General features: G+C 37.1%; 1 protein-coding gene across 1 annotated transcript in view; it reads left to right on the top strand.

The window, feature by feature from the left end:
• Positions 1-15206, top strand: part of DYTN (dystrotelin) — a 71633-nt gene that overhangs the window by 36161 nt on the left and 20266 nt on the right. The window lies entirely within an intron of this gene.

Here is a 15206-nt window from a genome sequence, read left to right as displayed (position 1 = left end):
TTTATTTTAAAAAAGGAAAAGAAAGACACATTCCATCACTCACAATCATATGCTGTTCACATTGCAGTATTACCAAATCAGGAATTATGCTGTGGATACAGATTTTCATTCTTTTTTCCACTTACATTAAATGGAGAGCATTTGTCCTGTCATTAGTGGCGCTAGTGGTAAAGAACTCGCCGGCCAATGCAGGAGACAAAAGAGAGGTGGGTTCAACCCTTGGGTCAGGAAGATCCCCAGGAGGAGGAAATGACAACCCATCCAGTATTTTTGCCTAGAGAATCCCATGGACAGAAGAGCCTGGCGGGCTATAGTCTATAGGGTCACAGAGTCAGACAAAACTGAAGTGACTTAGCATGTAGCTTCCAAAATATCATTTCAATGACCTCACTCTTATCCTTATAAGGAAGTGCTATAATTTAGAAGCAATCCCTTAACATTTTGATTCTTTTCAAATTTTGCCCCCCACTGAAATTCTGTAGTCAACATCCCTATACGTGCATTTTCCTATATGTTTAATATTTTATTAAGATAAATTCACCCGAGTAAAACAATTGCATTAAAAGTTGTGAATTTTGTTAATCCTCAAAATTCAGAATGCCAGTCTCTGTTCCAAAGGGTTACTCAAAGGATACCCATCACTCTGGTAACTGAGATCATCCATCAGGCACCTGAGTAACAGCCTAAAGACGCGACCTTTTAAAAATCACCATGACCTTAAAGTTTGGAGTCACTATTTCTTAATAATTTAAAACTCCAGAAGGTAAAGAAAGAGGCACTGTTTCCATGGGCTTATGATCATTAAACTTTTGGGTGGAAAACAGCCAGAATAATCCATGCACTCTTATTTTATCTACTAGAAGTATAAGAATAGATCACTTTAATCAAATTGATATTCATTTGTTAATTTCTTCTGTAATTCTCTAAACTTTTCTCAGACATCTATCAGCATACTTCCATCTCAATCCTAGATCCTATTTCTGTGGTCATTTTGTCACTTCATAGTCTGGTGTAATTTAATATATTTTTATAGCTCTTTGAAAGGAAAAATACATATTGACTTTGAAATTAGATACCATGCCTATACCTGTACCACATTTACCTAGCAGGTGGTTATCACTGGATTCATAAAGTTAGAGAATTTGTCTAACTCTAATTCATCTTTTTTTTGACTGCACTCGGTCTTCATTGCTTTTGCATGGGCTTTCTCTAGTTGCGGTGAGTGGGGGCTACTCTCTGTTGTGGTGTGAGGGGTTCTCATTGTGATGGCTTCTCTTGCTGTGGAGCACAGGCTCTAGAGCTCCGGCTTAGTAGTTGTGGCACAGGGATTTAGCTGCTCAGTAGCATATGGAATCTTCCTGGACCAGAGATCAAACCCATGTCCCCTGCACTGGCAGGCATATTCTTATCCACTGCGCCATCAGGGAAGTTCTGGATATCATCTTGAAGTATATCTTTAATATAGCACAAATATTTAAATTTAAAAATAAAAGCAAAGATATCAAGTACCAATTCATCTGTCATCTTTGAGCCATTTATTTCACCTTTCCCTAGCAGAGTAACACTAAACTCTGACAATTAGTTGGCTGAATTTATTGCATACTTGAAATCTTGTCCAAATCCCTCCATTCTCATAGTTAGAACACCAAGACTGATGCTCTTATCTGCATATCTTTTGGCCACAGAAGCCTGGCTGATCTTTAAAAAAACAAAATAAGATGGTATTCCTCACACATTCATTTCCCCCAAACTTAATGTAGGCCTTAAGCCCCTCCATTAGCGTCCCACTGTTTTTAAGCTAAAGACTGAACATTGTAAGATGACTTAGAAAACTCCTGCATATTTGATCCACCCTGGGAACCTCTCTAGCGCCATTCTCCCCTCCACACCTCTGTTCTCCAGTTCTGTTCCTCCCTCCTCACCATAGGACTAAGCCGTATCCCCCAATCTCAATACTTAAAACCTTTACTTTAAACAATTGGTATCCTTAGACCATCTCTCTGCATGGCTGGACTCCTTACCTCTTAAATACTCGCAAGAGATCTATTCAGATGTCATCTCATCCTTAAGGCCCTGTCTGACTACTTATTTACCATTTTAGCCCCTGTCCCCACTCTGGCACTCCCAAGCCTCCTCCCTTGTTTAATTTCTCTTCAAAAGTATTTCATTAGCATCTGACGTTCTATATATTTCATTTTTTTCTTTTTTTGCTTTAATGGAAACTCCATCAGGGGAAGGAACTTTTATTGTTTCCAGTTGTATTTCCAGAATTTACAACAGCATCTCAATATGATAAATGCGCAATAAATGTTTGCTGAATAACCGATGGACTGAACAATAAAAGGGGTGGATGCATGATAGAGGAATTGATGGATGGTTGGATTGATAACATGGGTCTCTTAGAATGGAGTATGAAGTGTCACAAGGAGTAATTAATTATCCAGTGTTGGAAGACATTAGTGAGGTTTAAACCTGGGACAGAAAGACAAAGAAGTCTTGTTCTTAGCCAGCTCATTCCCCAGTGGCCTTGGGGAATGTTTCTAAGACTTTGTATTTTTCACCTGATGATAGAGATAACTTGTTCTTCCTACTCCCTGAGTCATGTTTGTGGAGATAAGATGAAGAAAGGGAACTGCAAGCCCTATGCAAAGCTAGGACTTTTCAACATCCATTGGATCATAGAAACAGGAAAAGAATTCCAGAAAAACATCTACTTCTGCTTCAGTGACTATGCTAAAGCCTTTGACTGTATGGATCACAACAAAGTGTGGAAAATTCTTAAAGACACAGGGATACCAGACCACCTGACCTGCCTCCTGAGAAACCTGTTTGCAGGTCAAAAAGCCAACAGTTAGGACCAGGCATGGAACAGCAGACGGGTTCAAAATTGGGAAAGAGCTGTATACATCTGTATACATCAAGGCTATATATTGTCACCCTGCTTATTTAACTTATATGCAGAGTACATCATGTGAAATGCTGGATTGATGAAACACAAGCTGGAATCAAGATTTCCCGAAGAAATATCAATAACCTCAGATGTGCAGATGAAATCATCCTTATGGCAGAAAGTGAAGAGGAACTGAAGACCCTCTTGATAAACGTGAAAGAGGAGAGTGAAAAAGCTGGCTTAAAACTCAGCATTCAAAAAATGAAGATCATGGCATCCAGTCCCATCACTTCATGGTAAATAGATGGGGAAACAATGGAAACAGTGACAGATTTTATTTTCTTGGGCTCCAAAATCACTGCAGATGGTGACTGCAGCTATGAAGTTAAAAGACACTTGCTTCTTGGGAAAAAAAAAAAAAAACTATGACAAACCTAGACAGCATATTAAAAGCAGAGACATTACTTTGCTGAAAAATGTCCATCTAGTCAAAGCTATGGTTTTTCCAGTAGTCATGTATGGATGTGAGAATTGGACAGTAAAGAAAGTTGAATGCTGAGGAATTCATGCTTTTGAGCTGTGGTGTTGGCGAAGGCTCTTGAGGGTCCCTTGGACTGCAACGAGATCCAACCAGTCCATCCTAAAGGAAATCAATCCTGAATATTCGTTGGAAGGATTGATGCTGAAGCTGAAGTTGCAAAACTTTGGCCACCTTATGTGAAGAGCTGGTTCATTAGAAAAGACCCTGATGCTGGAAAAGATTGAAGGAAGGAGGAGAAGGGGATGATAGAGGACAAGATGGTTGGATGGCATCAATGACTTGATGGACATGAGTTTGAGCAAGCTCCGGGAGTTGGTGAAGGATAGGGAAGCCTGGCATGTTGCAATCCATGGGGTTTCAGAGTCAGACATGACTGAGCGACTGAACAACAGCAGCATGCAGAGCTAAAAGTTCTTAAAATGTCAATGTGTTATATTCTGTTCACCAGAAAGTGCCGGCCCCTTAAACACATAAGTGAAGTGTGCCACAGAGTAATTGCTTATTTTCTTATACTCTCATTGCATTCTGTAAAAATAAGTGCACTATGTCAGAAATGATTGTATTTGTCTGTTCATTAGATGTAAATTCTCTGTGAGCAGGGAGTTCTCTGTTTTTTTAAAACAATTCTTTTTTGTCTGCAATAACTCAAGATGGTTAGATGCTTTAAATAGTTTTTGAATGAGGGAATGAAATTAAATGCAGTTGTATAAAATTAAATATGCCTGACCTTAAACTAGTCTACTCTATGCTCTTTTAGCTATGTTGGTAATAAACACATGTCTGCACTTACCGCTAGTATTTGACCTGGACAGGATGACCTGGGAGATTTTCTGTAGTCATCCCTGAACTTCTTTACATTCTCATTTCTAGATTATCAAGAGGAAGGGGAATGGAAGTTTTGTTCTTCTTGTTGGTTAATTAGCTCTTTATCAACTAAGTAGCTGAAAGAGAGAGAGAGCACAGAGAAAAAGCTGAACTACTTTGTTGGTTTTTTTTTTTATATTAGGTTGAACTACTGACTTAACATTTTCTAACAAGATTCTCCTCAATGTCACACCTGATCATTAAAACTTATTACAACATCTCATAAAATTCTACTTTTATAACAGGCTGTCCATTCAGTGTAATAGATCTGAAGTACCAATGTATAAGTATACAACTGAAACAGCAGCCACAGAGACCTTCAAACAAATGCCTCAAAGACTATTTCGGACTCAGCAAACCAATGGCAGCAACCCACATCATCAGGTGAGACCAAAGAGGAAAAGAACAGTCAAACACAATTAATCTGGACTTGCATTTGTGTGGTGGACTGCCACGGGCCATTCCTTAATTTGGGGAATATTTTCAAGCTGCTAATATGATCAAGGAAAAATCGAGGAGCGTATTTCTTTTTCGAAGCTCATTACAAGCTGTTTTTATTGTCATTCGAGCTTCAAAATTATCAACACAGCTAAGAGCTAGGTCAGTAGGTTTTCCTTCTTCTAATCCACCACTAGGAGCATATTTCTTAAAATAGCTTATTTCCAGTCATAAAGTGCTACATATTTATTGTAAAGTTTGGAAAATTCAGAGATGAGCAAAGAGCAAAATTAAAATTGCAATCAATCTCTAACTATTGTTAATATTTTTGGTTTGTTATTTTCTCTGCAAATATTTCAAATATAGTTTACATCATACTGCAAAATGTATTGATTATATAGTTCTATAACTGTAAGTTATATTGTGGGTGTTTTCCCATTGCTGTTACAATTCTTCAAGAACATCTTAATGTTTGTATATTTTTTACTTAAAAGGACTGAGCAATATTTATCTAACCCTTCCTCTGTTGTTGGATATTTGGGTTATTTCCAAATTTTGCTATAATTTCAAAATTTACTACTGAAATCTTCATACTTTAATCTTTGTACATGGCTCCCTGCTTTTTTCATGAGTATATATTTTGTAAAGTGGAATCACTGAGAAGTGGACTCTTCATACAAAAATTGCTATTTAGAAAGGATATACCAAATTACACTCCTAGTGAGTTCAAGTAACTCTCTGAATCTTTGCTAATACTGACTATTAACATTTTAAATTTTGTTAATTTTATGAGGAGGATCTAGTTTATTTGCCATAATTTCTATTTCACTGATTAAGGGTGAAATGAAACTTCCTTTTCCCCACATAGTTTAGAAGGTAGTTATATTTCCTTTCTGTTGGTGTCTGCTGCTCATTTGTACTAATGCATCAACTTGATTTATTCATGGATTTTAACTTTTTAAATGTTAAGTTTAACTGTGCAGAACCTTTCTTTATAGTCATTTTCTTTAATCTTATTTATAATGTGACTTGTTATATAGACATTTTCAATTCTTATGAAAGCGCTCTCAACTTTAACATTCCTGACTTTTTACACAGCTTTATGCTAGGAAAGCTTTTACTATTAAGAAATCAAATGACTTTTTAGCTGTATTTATTTTAACACTATTTGACTGTTTTTTAACATTTAAAGTTTAAATATACCTGGCTGTTATTTTGATACATGTTAGAAAGTGAGGGTATTCCCTTACTCTTACTTTGCATTTAAATAACCAGTTTTCTCTGACTTCAAATTAATCTTCTTCTTTTTAAAATTCTATGTAGTGGTTTCCTTAGTATATATTATAATTTTCACCATTTTAGAATGTGTTTTATTGCCATCTATTTGGCTCAATGCTTTTAATGTTATTTTTAACACAAGAATATTTTTTAATCATTCTAGCTTTATGATACCATTAGCATATTATAGAACAAATTTTTTCTTTTTCTTCAATTCAAAATGCATTCATTATGATCTTTCACACCATCAATTTAACTCACATGGGATAATTCACAAAGTAACCCAAAGTTGATATTTTCCATTTTTGTTTGTTTGTTTTTCCTATTGAGATAAAATTGATATATAACATTACATTAGTTGCAGATGTACAACATAATAATTCAATGTGTGTACAACTGTGAGATGCTCACCATTAGTCTAGTCAATGTCTTCCACCACACATAGTTACAAACAGTTTTTCTTTCAATAAGAATGTTTAAGATCAACTCTCTTAGCAACTTTTGAATATACAACTAACTATATTACTAACTAAAGTCACCATGCTGTATCAGAGCTTATTTATTTTTTAACTGGAAGTTTGCATCTTCTGATCACCTTCATCCATTTTGTCTACCTCCTACACCCTGCTTCAGCAATCACTGGTCTATTTTTGTATCTATGTGCTCAGTTTTTTGGTTTGGGGTTATTTTGCTGTTTTTTTTAAGATTCCACATACAAGTTAGATCATGCAGTATTACTCTTCCTCTGTCTAAACTATTTCAAATAACATAATGCCTTCAAGGTCCATCCACATTGTTGCAAATGGCAAAATTTCCTTCTTCTTATGGTTCATTTATATATTTTATATATACACAGATAGATATAGATGTATCACAATTTCTTTATCCATTCATCCATCAGTGGACATTTAGGTTGCTTCCATGTCTTGGCTATTGTAAACAATGCTGCAGTGAACATGGGTGTGAGAATATCTTTTTGAGTTACTGTTCTTGTTTCCTTTGGATAAATATTCAGAAATGGACTTTATGGATCATATGATAGTTCTATCTCTGATTTTTTGAGGAATCTCCAAACTGTTTCCCATAGTGGCTACATCAATCTACATTCCCATCAATAGTGCACAATGGTTTTCTTTTCTCCACATCCTCACCAACACTTGTTACTTCTTGTGTTTTTGATAATAGATATTCTAATAGGGATGAAGTGATATCACATTGTGGTTTTAATTTGCAAGTTCCTTATGAGTGTCTTCTCATGTTCCTGTTGGCCATTTGTATGTCTTCTTTGAAAAAGTGTCTATTCGTAGAAATTCTGTTCATTTTTAAAATTAGGTTATTTGTAGTTTTTGTTAGTGAGTTATAGGACATGTGTGTATGTGTGTCTGTCTATCTACATGTCTGTGTGTTTGTGTACATTTTTTCTTTGACCTTTGTATTAGTTCAAACTGCTCCCTTTGTTTTAAGTGGTCCCTAGGCACCTAGAATGCAAAAGTCGGAAGTCAAGAAATACCTGGAGTAACAGGCAAATTTGGCCTTGGAGTACAGAATGAAGCAGGACAAAAGCTAACAGAGTTTTGCCAAGAGAATGCACTGATCATAGAAAACGCCCTCTTCCAACAACACAAGAAAAGACTCTACACATGGACATCACCAGATGGTCAATAATGAAATCAGATTGATTATAATTCTTTGCAGCCAAAGATGGAGAAGCTCTATACAATCAGCAAAAACAAGACCGGGAGCTGACTGTGGCTTAGATCATGAACCCCTTATTGCCAAATTCAGACTTAAGTTGAAGAAAGTAGGGAAAACCACTGGACCTTTCAGGTATGACCTAAATCAAATCCCTTATGATTATACAGTGGAAGTGACAAATAGATTCAAGGGGTTAGATCTGGTAGACAGAGTGCCTGAAGAACTGTGAATGGAGGTTCTTGACATTGTACAGGAGGCAAGGATCAAGACCATCCCAAAGAAAAAGAAATGCAAAAAGGCAAAATGGTTGTCTGAGGAGGCCTTACCAACAGCTATGAAAAGAAGAGAAGCGAAAGGCAAAGGAGAAAAGGAAAGATACACCCATTTGAATGCAGAGCTCCAAAGAATAGCAAGGAGAGATAAGAAAGCCTTCCTCAGTGATCAATGCAAAGAAATAGAGGAAAACAACAGATTGGGAAAGACTAGAGATCTCTTCAAGAAAATTAGAGATACCAAGGGAACACTTCATGCAAATATGGGCACAATAAAGGACAGAAGTGGTATGGATCTAACAGAAGCAGAAGATATTAAGAAGAGGTAGCAAGAATACACAGAACTATACAAAAAAGATCTTCACGACCCAGATAATCACAATGGTGCGATCATTCACCTAGAGCCAGACATCCTGGAACGCGAAGTCAAGTGGGCCTTAGGAAGCATCACTATGAACAAAGCTAGTGGAGATGATGGAATTCCAGTTGAGCTATTTCAAATCCTAAAAGATGATGCTTTTAAAGTGCTTCACTAAATATGCCAGCAAATTTGGAAAACTCAGCAGTGGCCGCAGGACTGGAAAAGATCAGTTTTCATTCCAACCCCAAAGAAAGGCAAAGCCAAAGAATACTCAAACTACTGCACAATTGCACTTATCTCACACGCTAGCAAAGTAATGCTCAAAATTCTACAAATCAGGCTTCAACAGTAGGTGAACTGTGAAATTCCAGATGTTCAAGCTGGATTTAGAAAAGGCAGAGGAACCAGAGATCAATTGCCAACATCCATTGGATCATTGAAAAAGCAAGAGAGTTCCAGAAAAATGTCTACTTCTGCTTTAATGACTATGCCAAAGCCTTTGACTGTGTGGATCACAACAAACTGTGGAAAATTCTTCAAGAGAGATGGGAATACCAGACCACCTGACCTGCCTCCTGAGAAATCTGTATGCAGGTCAAGAAGCAACAGTTAGAACTGGACATGGAACAACAGTCTGGTTCCAAGTTGGGAAAGGAGAAAGTCAAGGCTGTATATTGTCACCCTGCTTATTTAACTTGTATGCAGTGTACATCAAGAGAAATGCTGGGCTGGATGAAGCACAAGCTGGAATAAAGACTGCCAGGAGAAATATCAATAACCTCAGATATGCAGATGACACCACTCTTATGACAGAAAGTGAAGAACTAAAGAGTCTTTTGACGAAAGTGAAAGAGGAGAGTGAAACAGTTGGCTTAAAGCTCAACATTCAGAAAACTAAGATCATGGCATCTGGTCCCATCACTTCATGGGAAATAGATGGGGAAACAGTGCAAACAGTGTCAGACTTTTTTGGAGGGCTCCAAAATCACTGCAGATGGTGACACTTACTCCTTGGAAGAAAAGTTATGAGCAACCTAGACAGCATATTAAAAAGCAGACATTACTTTGCCAACAAAGGTCCATCTAGTCAAAGCTATGGTTTTTCCAGTGGTCATGTATGGATGTGAGAGTTGGACTGTAAAGAAAGCTGAGCGCCGAAGAATTGATGCTTTTGAAGACTCTTGAGACTCTTGAGAGTCCTTTGGACTTCAAGGAGATCCAACCAGTCCATCCTAAGGGACATCAGTTCTCAATACTCATTGGAAGGACTGATACTGAAGCTGAAACTCCAGTACTTTGGCCACCTGATGGGAAGAACTGACTCATTGGAAAAGACCCTGATGCTGGGAAAGATTGAAGACAGGAGGAGAAGGGTTTGACAGAGGATGAGGTGGTTGGATGGCATCACTGACTCGATGGACATGTGTTTGAGTAAACTCCAGGGGCTGGTGATGTACAGGGTGGCCTGGCAAGCTACAGTCCATGGGGTCACAAAGAGTCAGACAGGACTGAGCAACTGAACTGAAGGCATCTAGAGTGTGGTAAGACACGTTAGACAGAAGCCACTGCATTAGACAGAAATAATCAGAATAGTGGACTATGGCCCAGACCTTTCCTTTCTTCTCCAGGCAGAAGCTGAATTGTTCTTGTACTGTTGTTCAATCAGTGTATCTTGATGGAAGGAGGATCCAGGGCTTCCTTTTCCACCGTCTTGATAGCATCACTCTTATTTTTAAAGTGTTGTTGCTGTTCAGTCACTCAGTCATGTCTGACTCTTTGCAACCCCATGGACTGCAGCATGCCAGGCTTCCCTGTCCTTCACCATCTCTCGGAGCTTGCTCAAACTCATGTCCATTGAGTCAGTACTGTTATTAAACAATTATTCTTCTAGCAAAACTTTAAAATCATTTGTAAGGTGCCAAATTAGTCTGTTAGTATTTCATTTAGATTTGCATTAAACCTATATGTTGTTGTGGGAATATCTGTCATCTTTGTGGTATTTAGGTCTCTACTTTTCTCAGCTGTTTTTCTAGCTCTCAGTGAAAGGTTATATGTCGCTTACTTCTCATCATTCTGTGTTTCTCACTGGGAAAACCCTGGGTATCACATATTTGTTGTTATTGTGAATAAAGGTTTTTCTAATTTTATCTTTTTTGTAATTAGATTGATGACAGTTATGGATTTCTGAATTGTTATCTTGTAAGGAAAAGCCTTTCTGAACTCTTAGTAATGTCAAATATTGGTTTAGCTTGACTCTCTTGCTTCTAGATAGGCAATCAAAAGGTTTGTTTCAGTCTCTTCCTTTCTAGTATCTAAACCTCTCATTTCTCTTTCATGTCTTCATTCCTGAGAGGCTCCAGATCTTTCACAACAAAATTGAGTAATGCAAGAGATGATGAGGCTTGTATCAGATGATCTTAAATTGGATCAGCTTTAATGGGGCATTTTTCTAGTATTTCTTTATGAAATACTATGGTGTTAGTTGTCTATTTGAGATTCTTTCTAGTATGGGGAAAGTCATTTTCTTTTTCTTTTTTAAGAAGTTTTTTGGAGGTATACAGTCAGAATTGATTTTGAATTTATTTGTTTTATATCCTGTGTTTTCTCTTGGAAGCATTACACTAATAGCATCCCTGATAGTAAATATTCCTGGGATTGTGGGAACTAAAAGCTAAACTTGTTTATAGTGAATTATTCTCTAACTACACTTTAGATTTTATTTGCTCATTTTTTATTTAGAATTGCATCATTTATGAATCAGAATAGTCTCTCTTTCTCTCTCAATATGATTTTTGTTGGTTTTGAGCATTTGAGATTTGGTAGCCACGCGTAAGCAACTAGTTATTATTCATCTTAACAATTTATGTAACATAAAGACCATTTATTTCTTTAGACCAAGTTCAAGAGTAAAAGCTTAGGATGTGGGAACCTTTATAATATTTAGATAAAATTTTCAGTTCACAGTTCAAGAGTTAAATAGACACAGTTCAAGAAAACCCTAGGACATTGGAATCTTTATAATATTTAGATAATTTTTTCTGTTTATTCAAGCTTAATAATCTTTTAATACTTTCTTCAGTTAACTTTGATAATTTAATTTTCTTGAAAAAATTATCTACTTCACGATTTTTAAATTTAATTAAGAAAGATATTTTAAACTTATCATTTCATTCATTTTTCAAATCTTCAAATTTCTTTTAATTCAACTCAAATATTCTCAGCTTTTACCCCAAGAGAATAAAGTGGCATTTGTATCAGAAGGATCAAACTAAATATATTAGGAAAACCTGTAATACCCTCAAAATACAAAACTGCATATCTCTTTGGCCTATTTAATACACTTAATTGCATAGCTTTTCCTGAAGATAATAGATCAGGTTAATCTGATGTTCACAGGGACCAAGTACATCATAACTTTTCTATCCAATTAGGAACTATGAATTAATGGCAACAGTGGTACATGCAATTAATTACAGTATAATTTGTATTGTCCATTTGCAGCACTTTTAGAAGACTGCATAGTGACATCCTTAAGGAGATACAAACCTATCCTCATTTACATGTAGCTGAGGAACATGAATTTTCTCTTACCTGTTGCCCCCTAAAGAGTGGGCAGTTCCAATCTCAACACAAGCTACCTCTGATGTACAACTGTCTTGTTCACTGCCTTAGCAGATAAAGTTTAACTTTGAGAGGACTCTGCCTATTCAATTTTGATATTTTTAAATTACTCCAGTGTCCATAGATATTAAGTCTCCTCGCAAAACTTCAAAATAAAGCTTACATACAGACAAGGCTTTCTTCTGCCCACAATTCCTTAATTTGACAACTCAGTATCCTAAGATTCTATGTATTATAATTTAAAAGTTGGGGAAGGGGGAAAATTAGTTCATCTGTACATAAAGAAAATGTTCAGGAATTTTCAAAGGGAAGAGTTGAGAGAGGAAAGTGAAAGAAACATAAGAGAGAGGAAACTTAAAAAAGCAAAATCCCAGTGAAATGTTTTTCATCAAAGGGATTAGAAATGCTTCCTGTTTTTTTTTTTATGCGTACATTCTGCAACTACTTTATCATGTTTTCAATCAGTTGTTGATTTGCCCTCCCAGGTGTAACTCCACTTGTAGGCGTTCCTTTCATCATCGTAATCAGTACAGTCAGATCCTAAGGAAGGTCTTCCTGATCATCTGTGATGTTTTTCAATCAAAGAGAAATTAAAGTTCCCATATTGCAGTTGTTCTGGGTAGAAGTGCGAGTGGAGAGTAAGCCTTGTGACCACCCAGGAATGGGCTGTGCAGCTGCCTCTGGGTGATGGTCTTTCAGGTCTGTGTGCATTTTCATCAGCAGCTCAGGCAGCCAAGCCCCTCAGACTACCTCACTGCACACCCAACAAGGCTTCTGGCTGGAGTGCCTGCAGAGAGCTGGAGTTATGCATGAGGGGAAAAACGAGGAGCTGCTCCACTTCCTGCTTTGAATAAAAGGGGAAGAAAAATCATTTTCACAATGCAGTTTGTTTCACTTTTTAAATTTTTATCTTTTTTTAATTGTAGCATAATTGCTTTACAATATTTTGTTAGTTTCTGCTGTACAATGGAGTAAATCAGTTATATGTATACATGAATCTCTTCCCTCTATAGCCTCCCTCCCACCCCTGCCCCCATCTCACCCCTGCCCCCATCTCACCCCTCTAGATCATCTCAGAGCACTGAGCTGAGCTCTCTGCGCTATACAGCAGCTTCTCACTAGCTATCTGTTTTACACATGGTAGTGTATATATCTGAAGAAGGGAATGGCAACCCACTTCAGTATTTTTGCCTGGAGAATTCCATGGACAGAGAAGCCTGGTGGACTACAGTTCATGGGGTCGCAAAGAGTCTGACATGAACACTAGCACTTTCACTTTTCAGTGTATATGTATCAATCCTACTCTCCCAATTCATCTCGCCCACTCCCCCACCATGTCCACATGTCCATTCTCTATGTCTCCACCTCTATTTCCTGCCCTGAAAACATTTTAAATTATACAAATAAGACTTGAATCTGTTTGCCTTATAGAAAGTTAAAATGTTACAGATAAGAGTAAAGTCCTTTTCAGCCATAATTCCCAGCCCAAATCTGGTCCCTAGTTTTCTAGAGGTTATCTGTTTGGTGTATATCTTGCAGACCTTATACTACACATACAACTATTCAAATATTCACGTGTGTGTGTGTGCCCATAGAGGACAAATGGCTGTTATCTATTAAACTTAAAATCTGGGGGAAAAAACTTAAAACCTGGAACTTATGTGCACAAGAAGGTATGAACCACTTGTTCACTTCAACACTGCTTATTAACTCTGAAAAGTTGGAAACAGCCAAATATTCTTCCATTGCAAATGACTAAAAAAGTCATGATATCTGTTCTCTGAATATACCATGATATGTTCATATGTGCTAACCTTTAATGCTTCTCAACTGCAGAACGATATGTACCATATAATAACATTGATATTAACGATGTAGATTTCACTGATTCACTGTGACCTATGCTAGGCAAATAGAAACTGTTTGAATATTTAAATGAAGAGGTAGATAGGCACGAGTCACTCAGAAGGGCCACAAAGAGCAGGTACCCAACCAGAGAATGTGACTTCAAGTCTGTAGCTCACTTTTTTCCCCTGCCCCACCCTCTCTCTCTTGTAGGCTATTCTGTGGAAGAACGTTCCCCAAGTGCCCAGTCCCTCTTCAGATTACTTATAGGGAGGAGAGAAGTCCACAGAGTATAGCCACAGCTGCCTATCAATGTAGAATAATGAAATCTAATCTCCCATCCAGACCTGTGGGCTGGTACATGGTGCCCCAGGAGTCTGGGCCAGACTGGGTTAGGTCAGGACTTGCTCTTAGGGTGCAGTTCGGGAAGCAGCTAAGTTTGGTGAGAAAATCCTGTATAAGAACTAAGCTGATGATTATTAACTCAAAGATACTTGGTGAATGCAAAGAGAAATGATGGATCTCAGTGTACATGAAATGGAAAGATAAGAAACTTTCAGTAGGAGGTACAAGTGAAAGATTTCTTGAGCCATGAGAAATAAAATAATCCAGCTGCTTTTTGCAGATGTCTTTGGGGAAGATGTTCTGGGCAGCAACCAAACTCAGGCAAAAGACTATTGTGACTTATTTTTAAAATCCCAAATTTTTACTCATGTTTGTATATCTTTAAAGAAAAGTGTCATGTAAAAATGAGATGATGTGATTGCACTTTGAGCATACAAACACTTGTCACTTTTTGAAAAAGAAAAATTTCTGAAATATCATTATCATGTTATTATGAAGTTTTAGGAATATGGATTAAATTCAAATCAAAGACTTATTTTCTCTATTTCTTGTTTCTCTAGACCATAGTCAGCGTTAGGAATGAACTGTGGAGGACCCACAAATTCATTAATGCTCTCCATAGAGACAGAAGGTAGGAACCACATGTATGTGGACAAATACTAACAACAGAGACACATCAATAGCATTACACTTTGCTTTTATAGAAAAAAATTTTTGCGAAGTTTTTACTGCATTGTTTCTAATCTGGAAATAGTCCTTAAATGGAGAAATCCTGTGATTCCGTATGAAAGTAACAGGGAGATTTGAGTGGTTAAGCATAACAAAAACCACTTGGATAGTTAGATTAAGTTTTAGGTTTCAATTGATTTTATTCCTTGAAATTTGCTTAAGCATTTTCAGTGAGGTGTTCTGTGTGTCTCATGTATGTCTTACCTGCTTCTATAGAAATCAGTATACCTTCTCCAGCAGCATCTTTCTCGAAGGTTTATTAGGTTGGTTAGAAACTGTTTACCATCCTATTGTGTCTCAAAGACAGGTCATTCTTTGAGTCCCTTT

This window comes from Giraffa tippelskirchi, chromosome 3 (genome assembly GCF_054371585.1).
Source record: "Giraffa tippelskirchi isolate mGirTip1 chromosome 3, T2T-mGirTip1v1.2.pri, whole genome shotgun sequence".
Lineage (NCBI taxonomy): Eukaryota > Metazoa > Chordata > Mammalia > Artiodactyla > Giraffidae > Giraffa > Giraffa tippelskirchi.
The sequence above is the reverse complement of the archived record's forward strand: the minus strand, read 5'-3'. Positions and strand labels throughout refer to the sequence as shown.